We start from the raw sequence: 15,309 nt of genomic DNA on the forward strand, positions 1-15,309 counted from the left end.
ATACGAACTTTTTGGAACATGAGCAAATAAAAATGCAAATCGCTGAATATTCTCTAAACATTTGATGTCAAATAAATGTACTTTACCACATTTACAATCTTGCGGTTTGATTTCAAAGTACAGTTTCATATTCCGAATTGTGGTGCGCTGTATTGTGAGCTGATCTGTGTTGATTTCCGGGGTCTGTGTGGAGTCGCGTAGAAGACGCCTGGGCGCGTTTGCCTACGCAGCTCAGTCACGTCACGGATAGAGGCGGGGAATATGAATGTTTTGATAAAGTCTGTTTCAGGGGCGGGGGATTTGATTTAGTGCCGCAAAGGCAGGTGAGCCAGGTCGATGCGGCGGAATGATAGGATTATCACAAAATGGAGGCTGATTTCGAGTGCGATAATGGGCGAAAAGTCGGGTAAGGTCCATAGGAAAGTTTCCTACGATCTACCGATTTATGCTTACAAACACATGGCCGACCCGTAGGGACAATAAAAAAAAAGTCCCGGAACTATCCTTTAAGTAAAAATGTGCTATTACGAGTGGCATCTGAACTGACCTCAAGCGGATGCAAGGTAGAAAGTTCCTGCCCATGGCCTTGATGGATTTTTCCTCCCTAACCGAAGGGGTACAATGGGTGACCCAACCCAGGTTTGAGGTTGAAGATGGGTGGCTTGCCAAGCTGGCACTGGAAAGGTGGAGACTACAGCGGTTTGTTCCCGTGGGTTTTAAGCTTGCATAAAATTTCCTGGAAAAAAGCTGACCATACCAAGCATCTAGTTTCTTATTTGTTGGATAGATGTAATGGGCTATTCCAAAATCCTTCTGGCTTCCCTCAACATTTGCTTTTTTGTTTAGCGCGCCACACCGAATCGCTTTATAATAATTAATGCGATGGTACATAGGTTGAAATGCTGACATCATTTAACAGACAAAGAAAGAAATCCAGAAGGAAAGTAGAGCAGAAGAAAAGCATGTAGAGAGAAACACAGATAATCCAGAAAAACAGATCAAAAACAGAGCTTGGATGGGAACGACACTCCCATTTGGTTTAGAAGACAGAATGCCTGCAAAAACACTTGTTTCACCAGGTGGTTGACGGGCATACAAATCCACTCATGAAAGGGTTTTACTGATTGCCAAGTCTTAGCCTGGTCTTCACAGCAGCCTCTTCCGTTTCTGCTGCAAAACTTGGGAGTGGGTCACCTGCACACTCTTCATATGGCTCAGGGCTAACAACGGCACTACTAGATGCTTGTGTGGCACAGACAGCGGCCACTGCAGCAGAGGGTACCTCCAAGAATACATTTGAGTCCTTCATTACCATACTGCCTTGTGTGGTTTCAGCAGTATTCACAAATGTTAGTACAAATTTCAACTTTATGTTTTCAAAAAAAGATCTCATGTTGAGACCCTTGAAAGCCATGGCAACTGGTAAGGTAGGATCATTTGGCCTAGCTCTATGGAGCAGATAGGATTGAGGTGGGGGGGACGTTGGATGCAGAGTATCAATAAATGGCCTTGGTTCCCTACCAGAAAACGGAGTTCATACAGGGTTCACGCTTGGGTGCCATTCACTGCACCCGCAGAGTGAAACTGATTAACAGATAAAGTACAATAAAAGGGGGGGGGCCCAGTCATGCTACTTTCTAATTCACACTCTGGCTGTATTGGGATCTCCCAGCGTCTGGACGGCGCAAGGTCTGGAGAGGGCCCTGCCAGCTCTGGAACGGGACCCTCAGCCACCTTGACAGACATGTCTGGCATGAATTTCCAAAGGCCTAGACCGGCAATGAAAAGCACAGGGATTTGGATACATGAGGCAATCCTTCTGGTAGCATGAGGGTACACGAGACCTGTGGGTGTGTGGCTTCAATGAGGTGCCGCTTAGGAGAAAGCCTTTTGAGGCATTGCATGTCCTCAGAATTCTGTCTTCTGGTGCAAGCACCCATGTGGTTGAGGCCTTGGGTTGAATCTCTGAATTGGTGTGTGCACTGAGCCCTGCACTTGGACCTCTGCCTGTGGATTTTTTCAGGCCATCTGTTAGAGTCCCACTAAAACTTTAGATGTTTTATTAAGTGCAAGGGATGGACTTTCTTGGTGCATAGATGTTTCAGCATAAAACCAGGCAGGCGTTAGGCAGAAACCTGTGCAGTTCCCTTAGGGACCACTGCAAAAGATTTAAGACTACAGGTGTTGGCAGTAAACCCACTTGGTAGCAGTCTGTACCACCCAGATTTACCTGGTAGCTGTGGCTGAGCAGTCAGACTTCCCTCAAGAAGAGTTAGGCAGTATGCAAAGTATACACAATAGGCACTCCTACACAATAGCACAAGCAAACACTGACCAGAGCCTTGGTATCAAAGTATATAATTATTTATTTAAAAACACACTGTTGAAAACACTCCAGCACTCTTATTGTAAAATATTCTAAACACAGTTACTATTATAATATATACATCCCTTTTTCCTTATCAGATAAGTCACTGTAAAACACCACTTATTTTCATACAGAGGTGAGCGCTTAACTAGATGGCACTCCAACAAGTTTGTGAGAAAGGGAGGGAAAAAGACAGAATATGGAGAGGTACACCACTCTAAGATTCAGGAACAATGTTAGCAAGGCAGAAGAGCAAAAGTCACTGGTGAGCCAAAGTCCAAAGGCTGGGCCCACTCTTACAGAGAGCAGAGCACAAATGCGCCCAAGATCACACAGTTACACTAGGCTTAGAAAGTCTTGCAGAGGGTTCAAAAAGAGTTTAGAGAGGCTTAGGAAAGTTTAGCCAGGGTGTCCCAGGCTAACCCAGGTTCGAAAGCCGGGGGCTAAATTAGTCGGTAGCAAGGGAAGTCAGGCAGGACACGGTACCTTAAGTGGGAAGGATCCTCCAGCGGTGGCAGTTGTTCCTGGTAGTGGGTGCAAGTTGCGTCGTCGTCCAGGGGAAGAGAAGATCTCAACTTGGAGGAAAGATGAAGGTCGTTGCACTACCAGGGCAGAAACCAGCCGCGGAGTTTTCCGGTTAAAGGTGGTACCTTTGTTTCGCGGTCGTGGTAAAACGTGGTATCCCGGTTGCCGGGGTGCTTGGCACAGGCAAGGCGGCCACGAGGTACGTCGGGAAGGCGAAAAGACGGTGAAACTGGTTATCCCCACCAGTCAAAGGAAGAAGACTCTTTGGCGGGAGATCTCCTCTGTCGTTGGGAAAAGTGGTGAGGCGGTCCAGCAGGGCTCCACCGGTGGTGGTGTCGTGACAGGTCGGCTCAGCTTCTCCCTCGTCGGATTCTTAGGTCCTGTGGCGACTTCTGAAGTTCCAGTCCCCAAAGCCCTGCTTTTATGCAGCAAACCCCCATTCACTCAGCCTAGCTGTCACTCAAACATGCTAAGTGGTGAGCCGGCCGGCTCACCACTTGGGCCAATCAGGATGGAGTGCGACTTGAGTTGCCTAGGCAACTCAGTCCAGGGTGCCTAAATTCCCCTCCACCCCTCCTAAGTACCCCGGATAGAGTGGCACCACTTTGGAGGGCTTCTGTGGAGAAGCCCGCCAAAAGGTCGAACAAAGGGCTCGACTTGGGTTGGAGTCACAGAAGAGAACACAAACGCCATTTTAGAATCAAGTTTTGGCAAAAAATACCAACCGGAGAATTAATATTAATTAAATAAACCAGCGGTATGTTCGAGGCTACCGTAAATAATTAAATAAAGACAGTAGCCTAAAACAATGGGAAATCCCATAGGAAAATATTCGCGGTTGAATATAAAAAGTAGTATCCACTGCCACCAGCCAAAACTCGATCAGGGGGGACGGAGACGTGCCCCCTCGACTAACAGACCCTGGGGCAATCGAATTGCCCCAGCCAGTACGTCCACAATATGATGGTTTGTACTGGTTCTGTTCAGAATTTAACACTAGTAAAGTCAATGGTGACTTTACATGCCCGGGGAGACAGTAGTCAGTCCCAGGCTATGGAGTCTATACTGGAGGGTCACTATGACACCCCTGTGTCACTGCACTGAGGGTGCTGTGTAACGCATCACAAAAACACATGAAGCCCTATGGAGTAAAAGACCCCATAGCCCATTAAACACATCTAGATTCAAAGAAACACACCCAAATCATGTCCAAGAGTGAGGGTAAAAGAGTCTCACTCTTGGCAGGAGAAAAAAACAATTCCCAAAAATCCAGCAAAGCTGCTGGGGGACTCACTAGGTTAGGCAATTCAGCCTAAACAGAGAATTATCCCTAACAGCAGGTAGTTCAGTAGAGTGCACCAGCTGGACAAGGGTTTGTGTAGGTGGCACTTAGGCTGTCCTAGATTCCTGCCCTAACGCAGGCATCCTTATCCCCAGTTAGTTTTTAGAGCACATTAATCCCGGTCTGCTACATTGCTCCAAGCAAGAATCCCAAAGACGCTGGCCATGGTCATTCATCTCCGTGATTTCCTACATGACTCTACACTACCAAAGATTTTAGTCCTAGAGGGTGGTGTATGTGTGCCTTTTAATCTCATCACGCCCTACCTCTTCAGAACTCTACTCCATCCCCTACTCCACCCACCTTCTTGCCACCCCACGTCTTTCTTCAATGTCACAACCTTTTCTCCCTACCACGGTCTCCTCTTCCCTCTACATTCTCTAAACAACTGGCACTGTTCCTGCTCTACACTATGTGACGAATCGCAGGAATTCATCCCTTCTCGCCAAGGGGGAGGCCCCCCTGTGAGGCTAGGGAGGTGAGCCTGCTCCACAATACCCTCCCTAGGGGTAGAGGGAAGTGTGAACCTCACCGGGAGAGACTCCCCCTTTGGGTTGAAGGACTCCGATAAGAAAGTCCCTAAAAACCCTCTCAATAGCACCACTGAGAACATTTACTGCGAAACCATGGACGAGGAAGAAACAAGCATGTGCTATTGTCATTCAGAAGCCGTAAGTATCTCTTTAAATGGAAGAGGCCAAACAAGAATAATAGAGCAGGACCCATTCGTACGCCAGGGAAGCATAAGCCTACGTCACACATAAGGAGGGAGGAGACTGACAAGTAACAAGTTACTTACCTGCAACTCCTGTTCTACAGAATGGATCTTATTTGGATTCACATGCTCGTGAGTATTACCCGTCAGGCTGGGAATCCTCGGTAATAAAGTAATTTCACTTTAAAGCTAAAAACTGCTAGTCGCTTCTATAGTCTATTGCTGTCAGTTTGAGTCACATTGCCCCGCCAATAACATTAATTCTCCGAAGCTCCATATCTGGTGGCGATCACCAGATTTTGTTGCTCCCGTTAAGTGGCAGTAAGAACAAAGAAGAGCCAGAGAGGAGGGATGACTGGTGTGCACAGTAACATGAGAATCGCAGTGGTGCCTGATTGGAACACTTGTGGCGTGCATGAGCGGATCAGATGTACTCCTTGGCCAGCTGGGTGCGAGCACACACTGAACTTTGGGATATCAGGGGATCTGAGTGTAGGCCCTCAGTTCACCCTCAAGTCCAAATCAACTTATACACGGAGCCAAGTATCTAAGAAGCGAAGCAGATCCAAAGACTGTCTGGAACTGTACAGAGAAGGTTTGCACCCCGAGTCCGCTGTTGTCCAGGTACAGCCCTGCTTTGCGCTCGATTTTCGAAGACCTGCAAAGATGCTTCAACCCTTTTGAGTGCAAGGACCAATCCCTCAACGCCTCCTTGATGACCTGCAAACGAGCCTTCTCTGAAGTGGCCCTGGGCACTCCAGTGGACTGAGCAGCTTGTACCTTGGCACTTGGGCTGGAGCGTTGTTAGATCAAGTTTCGACTCGAGCTTTGGGAGAACCCTAGTTCGAACTGCATAGCACCTTCTTGCCAAATCTCGTCATCCTTACTGCGTCTGTGAGTCCACGAGACCTGGGTGCTCCAGCGTCACTGTGCGACAGTGGTGGTCTCTGCTGGCGACTTTCCTGCCTTTTTTCAAGTGTGCTGAAACCAGCTGCATCAGTGCTTTCTTTGTCCTGCATTCATGACGAGAGATCCAGCTCCTCATGTGAATCAGACCCGCCTCTTTGAAGCATAGCCAAGGAGGGGATTACATAGTCCAGGCAACCTTTTTCAAACCTGCCAGACGTCAGCCAAGGGCGGTGAGTAATCATACCACTTACTGCTGGTCCCTAGTTCATCCATACTACTTTAACGCACAAAGAATCCCTTGTGGTACTTGTCTTGACTAGTCGTCAGAAAGTTGGGAACAGCTTTGTTCTCCGTAGCAGACCCGCCTGACTCTTGGAACCAAAATCCTCACACTCCAGTGTCCTCTCCAAGCTTTCCCTTCTCATTGAGGTTTGTCCCTTGTGAGCTTTACATCAACAAGTGATTTTACGCACACACAACATTGAGCACAAGGCTCCCATCTTCTTAGGGCTGGACTTCTTAAGTTAGGGATATCAATTTCTGGAGTTGGCCATTGTGATGAAGTTTGTTTGCTTTGCCTCCTTATTATAGGTTTTGGCGGGAATCTGCACTTTACTGCATTGACCAAAAAGTGACTGCACATATATTTTACATAGTGGTTGTTTGAGTGGCAGCATTACTTTTATTTATTTATTTATTTTATTTGTATATGTAACAATTTCACATCTAAAATTTCACATCTAAAATTTCGACAGTATTTCAATAAAACATTTAATCTAAAAACCAGCTAAAATGTACTAAGTGTGCACTGAACAGATAATGATTACAAGGCAAATACAGAGATTCATACTAGACTGAATCAGCCTGATTATGCGCTAGACAGTAATTATCCGACAAATACTAAAATTCATGCTAGATTACATCGGCCCATTTAGAACAAGTTCATAAAACAAGGAAGATTTCCATTTTTCTAAATCACCTTATGCGAATTAGGAGAATTAAAAGACACCACACTCTGTTTTAAGATTCCTTAAAACAGAGTGTGGTGTCTTTTAATTCTCCTAATCTAACAACCGCTAATTGTAAAGGGATTTTTTTATCGAATAGCATACATTTCCACACTTGGTCCCGGTCCACATTAGATACATCAGGTACAAAATGAGAGAACTTCTTGATCAAAGCCGGACACTCAAGCAACAGGTGTCTCAGTGTTTCTTTTACATCAGGATCCTTACAATGTCTACACACTATTGTGTGTGGCAAATGTTTCACTCTAACAGCAAGTATTTCTCCAGTGAGCAAAACATTAAATCTAAATCTAAATCACAAACCGATTTCGCCACCCTCTATTATTCACTGGTGTTTGTTCCGGACCTAATACATTGTATATGGTTATCATACTACTGCCAGAGAGTTAATTCTTCTGTCCTTCTGTGTGTGTTCATCCAAGACCTCAGATCACCCCCCTCATCGATTCGTTAGCCTCAACTGCTCTCCAAGCTACCTTGAATTGTCCTGAACATCTCTTCACCAGAGCAGAGTTCGGAAATCCAATCTAACAGTGACTATCGTCTGATGCATGATTCGCAGGGGGGGGTGGGGAGGGGGGGCTGAAAGGGTGCACCTTGCGGAAGATGAGGGAGACTGGACCACCAATGCAGGGCTTGACATAAGGACAGATTGAGGTTGATCCTGTTCCATGAGCCTGTGACTTGTTTCCATCTGGCATTCAGAAACTCTCAAAGGGGTCTCATCTATAGTCTGCAAAAGGGCACCAGATGGATGCACGAGGACATCATCCGCAGCAGGGATTTGATGGATCAGACTGTTGCAAAGAGAACTGCTGATAGCCGTTGGACCTTTCCAATGATGCCTTTAGCCATGTCTTCCGGAGAAGGCGCTAGACAGGAGAGTGTTGAGGCGGGATCCCAGGAATAGTGCATTCTGAGATGGTGCAACGCAAGATTTCTGATAGTTTACAGAGAATCCCAGAAAAGTTAGGGTCTGGATGGTCTGTGTGGTGTGCCGGATTGCCAGCGCATGAGCGCAGTATCAGATCAACCAAACATCCAGGTAGGGATAGACGTAGATTCCCTTGTGATGCAGGTGCGCTGCCACCAGAGCCAAGCACTTGGTGAACACCCCATGAGAAGATTTTAGTCGGAATGGTAGGGCTTTGAACTTGTAAGGTCTTCGGTTAACCACATAACTACGGAACATATGGTGTTTGCGATGAAAGGGGAGGTGGAAGTAAGCATGCTCCAGGTCGAGGGTCACCAGCAAATTATCTTCCAATTGGCAGAGCACATGCTGCAACGTGATGATCCAGAATTTTTGGGACTTGAGAATTCTTTTTAGGCACCGCAAGTTTAGCATGGGTCTCCACCCGGCTGACTTTTTTCGCACCAGAAAGTATCTAGAGTACACTCTGGAGACCCAGTGGCACAGGAGGACTGGGTCTTTTGCCCCTTGGTTTAAAATGGCTTGAGAACCTCCTTAAGTAGCTGTGCCACGTTCTGTTCTTGTCTAGAGACAGGAGGAATGAGAGGGCATTTGTCCTGGAATTCCAGGGTGTGACCCTGTTGGATGATAGAGCACTGTGAGGAACCTGAGGGCATCCTCACTTCTCTTTCCCCCCGATATTCTCTTCTCAGGTGGCCAGGCAAAAGCCGTCGCTTTTGGATTCCGACCCAGGGGTGGATATAGGAGGGAGGAGAGGAGAGGAGACCTGGGGAGAGGACGTCCTTGCGTGAGACAGGCCCCACACCCATTTCCTTTTCACCACTAACCCTCCATCCCTCAAGCCTTCATAGGCTTCTGTCAGCCCTTTCCCTGTGAATGCCCGCAAGTATTCCCCAAATGGCAACCATATAGTACTGGGGCAAGGAGGACAACTAGAGCAAAAAATCCTCATTTTGTGAAATCAATGATCAGCCCCAACCAAGTACTGAGACTAGGAGGAGGACAACAGCAAAGCAGGACTACCTCTTTGGTATGGTATGATATTTTATTTATATCGCACTCATTCACAGGTGTTTCAGAGCACGACCAGGCGAAGGGGAAACAGGGGGGAAAACAAAAACAAACTATCTTACTAGGCCCAGTGACATTGAGAACACACAAGTGCATGGGGAAGGGAAAAAGGGTGATAATGCATGGGAGTGCAGAGAAAGTGGAAAGTGCAGAGCATAGGAGAGAAACCGGAATAAATAATAAGTTAGTAAATAAAATAAATAAGGTGATCAAGAACAGTGGTAGTGAAGCCTATGAGTGGCAAAGTGCAAGGTTAGTCAGATAGGGTGTATCTGATAAGTGCAGAGGAAAAATGGGGGTGGTGGGGGACTGTATTGGTACTGATACAGGCCCCAGTGCAAGAGATGGCCAAGAGCCAATGCGGGAGGGTGGCAGGGTGAGCAGGTACCTGGGCCCGAGGACAGGGGGTGCCAGGAGCGCAGTGCAGAGAGAGAACATATCAGGGGAGAAGAGGGGCATAGGCGAAGAGGAAGTTCTTGAGGAGCTTCCGGAACTGTAGACGGTTCTCCTCAAGTTTTAGGGTGGCAGGGAGGCAGTTCCAGAGGGAGGCCCCAGCAGAAGACAGATCTGCCCCCCACTCGTTTCTTTGAAAAGCGACTGACCCTGATGGAATTAGAGGTAGAGGAGCGAAGGGCTTTCCGGAGGGATAGTTGAAGTTATTTTGGACCCAGGCCCCAGAAAGCCTTGTGGACAATGCAAAGGGTTTTCAATTTAATCCTTGCATCCACTAGGAGCCAATGAAGGGATTTCCGAGCTGGAGCGATACGATCCCAGGGCTTGAGGCCAAGGACACGTCTTGCAGTCCTGTTCTGGATTAGTTGTAAAGGGCGGAGGGTGGAGGCAGGTAGATTTATAAAGAGGCTTTTACAGTAGTCCAACCTACAGAGAATCAGAGCTTGGGAGAAAGTGACCTTCTGAGGGAAGGAGAGGAAAGGAAGAGTACCTCTAAGAAGGTGGAGTAGTAAGTTAGACTTTTTAGAGACGTCCGAGATGTGTGCATAGAAGGAAAGATGACCCTGAGGTGCTTCGCTTCACAGGTAGGGGCAGGTGGAGGGCCAAGAGAGGCTAAGGACAGAGGGAGTGTGAGTCAAGGTTGGAGAGCAGGACTTCACGGATGTTCAAGAGAGCAGTTTCCGTACTTCTAGCAACTCTGAAGCCGGATTGGTGGTCATGGAGAGAGCCAACAGAGGCAGAATGAAGGTTAAGAGAGATGGCAAGCTTTTCCAGGAGCTTACCCAAAAAGAGATTAATGGAAATTGGGTGATAGTTAGCCGGACAAGAAAGATCGGCTGTGGGTTTCTTGAGGAGAGGGTGCATGAGGGAGTGCTTCAGATGGAAGGGGAAAGATCCAGAGGCGAAGGAGAGGTTGCAGAAATCTACAAGGGCTGGTGCGAGGGTATCAATGTGGTCCTTAATGGTTTTAGAGGAACAGGGGTGGACCTGTTTTGATGAGGCTTTCATAGATCAGACTTGTCTAGCGACCTCATCAGGGGAGAAAAGAGGAAAGGCTGAGAAAGAGGGAGGAAGGGTAGCCGAGGGTGGATCAACAAGCAGGGAGAGGAGAGGGAGAGGAGGAGAGTGAGGACAAGATGTCCTTGGTTTTAGAGATAAAGTGTGAGGCAAGGTCATTGCAAAGAGCCTGAGAGGCGAGAGGAGGGGTGGATACTGCAGCAGGGTAGGCCAGCTCCTTGCAGATTTTAAAGAGTTTGGCTGAGTTGTTCGCTTGAATATGGATTTGTTTCTTGGTGCGTACAGAGAGTCGGTATTGCCTTTGGAGCAGGCAGCAAGCCAGTTTGTCAGAGGATGAGCAGGAGGCCCTCCATTTCCTCTCAGCCGCCTTACACTTATGTTTATGTGTAGCTAGGTCAGAGTCATACCAAGAATTGCACTTGGCTTTGGGCTTCAAACGGGTCCTCATGACAGGGGCAAGAGCATCCAGAGTAGCAGTGATAGATGAGTAGAGCAGGGACAAGGCTGTGTCAGGGTGGAAGTCAGCCTGAAGTGGATGAGGGGGTGAGAAGGTGGCAGCGAAGGCCTCAACTGACACACTTCATAGGCCGGATGTCTGAGAAGTTGGGTGGCAGTCTTGGGGCAGGCTTGGCTTGAGGGGAGGAGATGGGAAGAACAGAGGAGAGGAGGGAGTGATCGCTCCAGGAGAAAGGAATGATGAGGGGGGTAGATAGGAGGAGGCCAGAGGAGATCAGGAAATCAAGTGTATGACCAGCAGTGTGCGTAGGGCCCGAGGGGAGAATAGAGAGGGTGAGTGAATCGCAGAGGTCGCGAAAGAGCACAGATGAGGAACAGGGAGAATCAAGATGGATATTGAGATCACCAAGGAGGAGGAGTTGAGAGGTAGAACCCAGGAGGGCGGAGGTGAGGTCAGCCCATTCAGAGAGAAAAGAGGTGACTTGGCCAGGGGGCCGGTAGAGAGTAGCAATGGTAAGTGAGTGGCTAGGAGAGAGGCAGAGCCTACAGACAAGACATTCGAAAGAGGAGTAGGTCTGGGTGGGGATGATAGAGGTAGGAATCCACTCAGGGAAGATCAGGGCTACACCCCCTCCGGCCTGGGTGGATCTGGGGGCAGAGAGGATTTTGTAGCCGTCAAGGAGGAGAGTGTCAAAGCTCTTGACGGAGCTAGCCGTAAACCAAGTCTCAGTAAGACCAAGAACATCGAGGTCAAGTTCTTCAAAGAGGTGGCAGATAGCAGAGGAGTGTTTGACAGCGGAGCAAGGATTGAGGGTGACAAGATGAAGAAGGTTGCTGGCCTTAAAGAGCTTCCGGGGAGGGGTACAAATCAGAGGTACGCCCTGCAGAGGTGTGGAGGCAGAGTGAGATGGGGCAGGGGAGGAAGGGGAAAAGGGCAGGGTAGCCGAGGGAGGCGAGTAGGGGACAGCTGGGGAAGGGAGGAAGTTGATGAGGCGAGGGAAACGCCTATCAAAGAGACAGAGATTGGCCTGAGGGCCTTGCACCATGACAGTGCCATTTAGGTAGACATTGATGGTGACTCTGGAGGAGTCAAAGGAATCCAAACGGCCAACCCAGCGAGTGCCACCATTAATGGGAGAGGACGACACAGGACAGAGCAGAGACCATATGAGGGGTCCAAAGATCAGGCAAAGGAACGACAAAGAGGATGTCAGTGAGTGTGTCTGGCAGAAGCGCTGGAATAGGTATCAGCAATGGGGAGACCGGGTTGGAGGCCAAGATATCCTTTTTAAATTTCTTCTTGCCAGACTTAGTGAGAAGTGAGGGATAGTTGATAGTAAAGCAGTTTGAGTAAATAGTTAATGTTAATGTTAAAGGACATTTGTACTGCGCACTACCACCACCGGAGTGGTCCCCTGGCGCACTGGCGGCTCTGAAAGAGTAAGGGAGGGTGAGTTAGTGGGAGAAAGCAGGAAGAGTTCAAGAGAGCAGTAATGTGCTGTTGGCGGTCTCAGCCCGGTGGGTCTGTTGGCTGGGCCTAGGGTGTTTGCGGCTGGTAGTCATCATGTACTGTTGTGGAAGTCTGTGTGTGTGTGTTTTTTTTGTTGTGTTGTTGCAATGTAGTGAAGTTTGTGCAGTTTGTTGTGCTGTATGTTTGTGGTTGTTTGGAGTTTGAGAGGTGTGTGCAGAGGAGGGAAATTGTTAGTGGAATTGGTTAGGTGGCATCTCTATCCTGAATTGAGGCGCTGGGCTTGTGTAGTCTCTCCTGATGCGCCACTGATCTGATCTGGGCCCATCTTGCATTCAATGTCCCTTTCACATCTGTCCCCCACCTCAACCAGCATCCCTCACCACCCCACCTGTCCTCCCTTCCTACTTCTGGGGCCAGAGCACCACTCAGTGTGGCGACTGTCAGTGTCTCGACAATTCAATTGACATTTGGTACCTGGTGGCAACTAAGGGGGGACATGGGGGAGGTTGTTGGTGGGATTTTCTGGGGTAGTTGACTGTTCCAATGTGTTTCAGTCTATCTGGTGTGATCCGTCCCGGTACTGCGGGAACTTCCCTGTCGATTCTGGGGCTGTCAGTATCCTTTCGAGTATAGTCATCCTTTTTCTCCGTTTTGGTTTTCAGTTTGAGTCTGTGGTCTTGAAGAGCCAGGTTTTTAGTATTTTTCTGAATTTGTGGTGATCTTACTTGTTTCTTATCTCATTTGGGATGTTGTTCCAGGTTTTTGCGGCTAAGTGTTAGAAGGAGGTGCCTCCACGTTTTTTCTTAAGTTATGGTTTTAGTTCCAGGCAGATTTCACTGCTGGATCGGAGGGGCCTCTTTGGTTTGTAGACTGATTTTCTTTTGAAGGAATTCTGCTCCTCTTCCTCCGATTGCCCTGTGCGTTATGCACATGGTTTTGAAGGTGATGCGATGTTTTACTGCGAGCCAGTGTAGTGTTTTTAGGGCAGGAGTGATGTGGTACCTTCTGGATAGTTTGAGGAGTAGTCTGGCTGCCGCATTTTGGATTCGTTGTAGTTTCTTCAGGAGGTATTCTGGTATTTCGAGGTAGAGGCTGTTTGCATAGTCGATTCTTGACATGAGGGCTACGATAGTGAGTGTTTTGTGCGTGAAGGAGAGGAAAGGTAGGATTCCTCTTGCCGTGTGGAGGAGGAAGAAACATTTCTTCACTGTTCTGTATATTTGTGGTTCTAAGGTTAGGGTGTTCTCCATCAGAACTCCTAGATTCTTTACTACCTTAGATGGTGTTGGTGCTGTTCCCATTTCCGTTGGCCATGGGATGGTGGTTTCATTCCCTTGGTCTTTGGATATGATCATGATTTCGGTCTTTCCTGGGTTGATTTTTAGGTTGTTGGCATTCATCCAGTTGAAGACTTCTTTCAGACAGTCGATTAGAGTTGAGTGATCCGCTTCGTTGTCTTTGATTTTGTAGATGATTTGAGTGTCATCGGCGTAGTTGTTGCAAGTATTGTTATATTTTATGAAGATTCTGATGACCGGAGTCTGGTAGATGTTGAAATATGGTGGTGATAGTGAGGATCCTTGTGGTACTCCACAGTCGTAAACTCATGGAGTGGATTTGAAGGGTTTAATCCATACAGTTTCTGTTCTGTCTGCTAGGAATGATTTAGTCCACAGTAGTGCTGTGTCTGTTATGCCTATGTCTTCTAGACTTTTGGTCAGGGTGACATGGCTAACTGTGTCAAAGGAGCGGAGAGGTCGAGTATATTAAGGGCTGAGGTTGTGTGAGTCTGCATTCGTTTTAAGCTCATCCCAGATGGAGAGTAGTGCTGTTTCCGTTCCTCTTGCTGGTCTGAAATTTACTTGAGCTTGGTCTAGTAGGTGGTGTTTTTCTATCTGCTCTTGGGTAAGTTTATATTCCTAGGTTTCCAGGAGTTTTGCCGGGTAGGGAATGTTTGAGATTGGGCGGTCTTCTACATCGCCACTTGCATTTTTTTTAGAAGTGGCTTTGTATATAGGCTGATTTGAAGGTCCTCGGCACAGTCCCTGTTGCTAGTGATAGATTTAGAAGGTTTCAGTAGTATTCTGCTGGCGTTCCTTGGGCGAGGATTGATTTGTAGATGTCCAGGGGACAGGGATCCATGGGTGACCCAGCTTTCTTGCTGCGTTCAAATGCCTCTGCTGATATTTCAGAGAGGTTTTTGAGTTTGTGCTGTGGTTCTATGTTAGGTTCGTTTGGTTGCATGTTGTGGTTGGTTGGACTCATTTGTATGGTTTGTCGGATGTCATTGATGTTTTTCTTGAAATGATCTGCCAGGTCGTTGCAAAGTTTCTCTGAGGGGCTTGGGGTGTTAGGACAGCCTTGTGGGTTTCTCATCTCTTTAACAATGTTAAACATTTCTTTTTGTATGTTGGTGGCATTGGTGATTCGGGCATCATAATGCCTTCTCTTCGTCATTTGAATTTCCTTCTTGTATGCATGGATTTGTTTTTGGAACTGTGTTTTTTTTGTCTGGGTTGTATTCTTTCCTCTATTCCAGTTCCATCTTGTTTTCCTTTTTCATGTTTTTTTTTTTTTAAACTTTGGTTTTTATTAGCCTTTTTTGATAAAACAAACAATTGTAGAAAACTGAGTGACCCCTTACCCAGCCCCACTCCATCCCCCAACCCCAACCCCAGCCCACCCTCCTACCCCGTGTCTAGATCAGTGCATTCGTCTAGGGAGGCTCCTAATGTTCTCACCGTATCTTGTGCCTCGGAGATGATGTGATTAGTGACCGTGTCACCGACTGACTTAGCACCGCCATTCCCCGGGTCGTGGGTCCCCAGGTCGATTGTCATGCATCTCGGGACTAATCTCCGCCCCGCTCTGGCCGGGATCTATACCTCGGATTCAGTGAACGTCCCAACCCCAGGATTGTTTCACTCCATACCAGTTCGTGAGGAATGAACTAGTATCATTGTTCACCATAGCAGTCAGTTTGTCCATCAAAAACATGTTTTTCACCTTTTTAAGCCAAT

The 15,309-nt window shown here is 47.6% G+C and overlaps 1 protein-coding gene across 3 annotated transcripts in view; it reads right to left on the reverse strand.

Annotated features, from left to right (window-relative positions):
• KIF20B (kinesin family member 20B) overlaps positions 1–15,309 on the reverse strand; it is a 2,369,321-nt gene that overhangs the window by 1,117,189 nt on the left and 1,236,823 nt on the right. The window lies entirely within an intron of this gene.

This window comes from Ambystoma mexicanum, chromosome 8 (genome assembly GCF_040938575.1).
Source record: "Ambystoma mexicanum isolate Mex_15411 chromosome 8, UKY_AmexF1_1, whole genome shotgun sequence".
Taxonomy (NCBI): Eukaryota; Metazoa; Chordata; class Amphibia; order Caudata; family Ambystomatidae; genus Ambystoma; species Ambystoma mexicanum.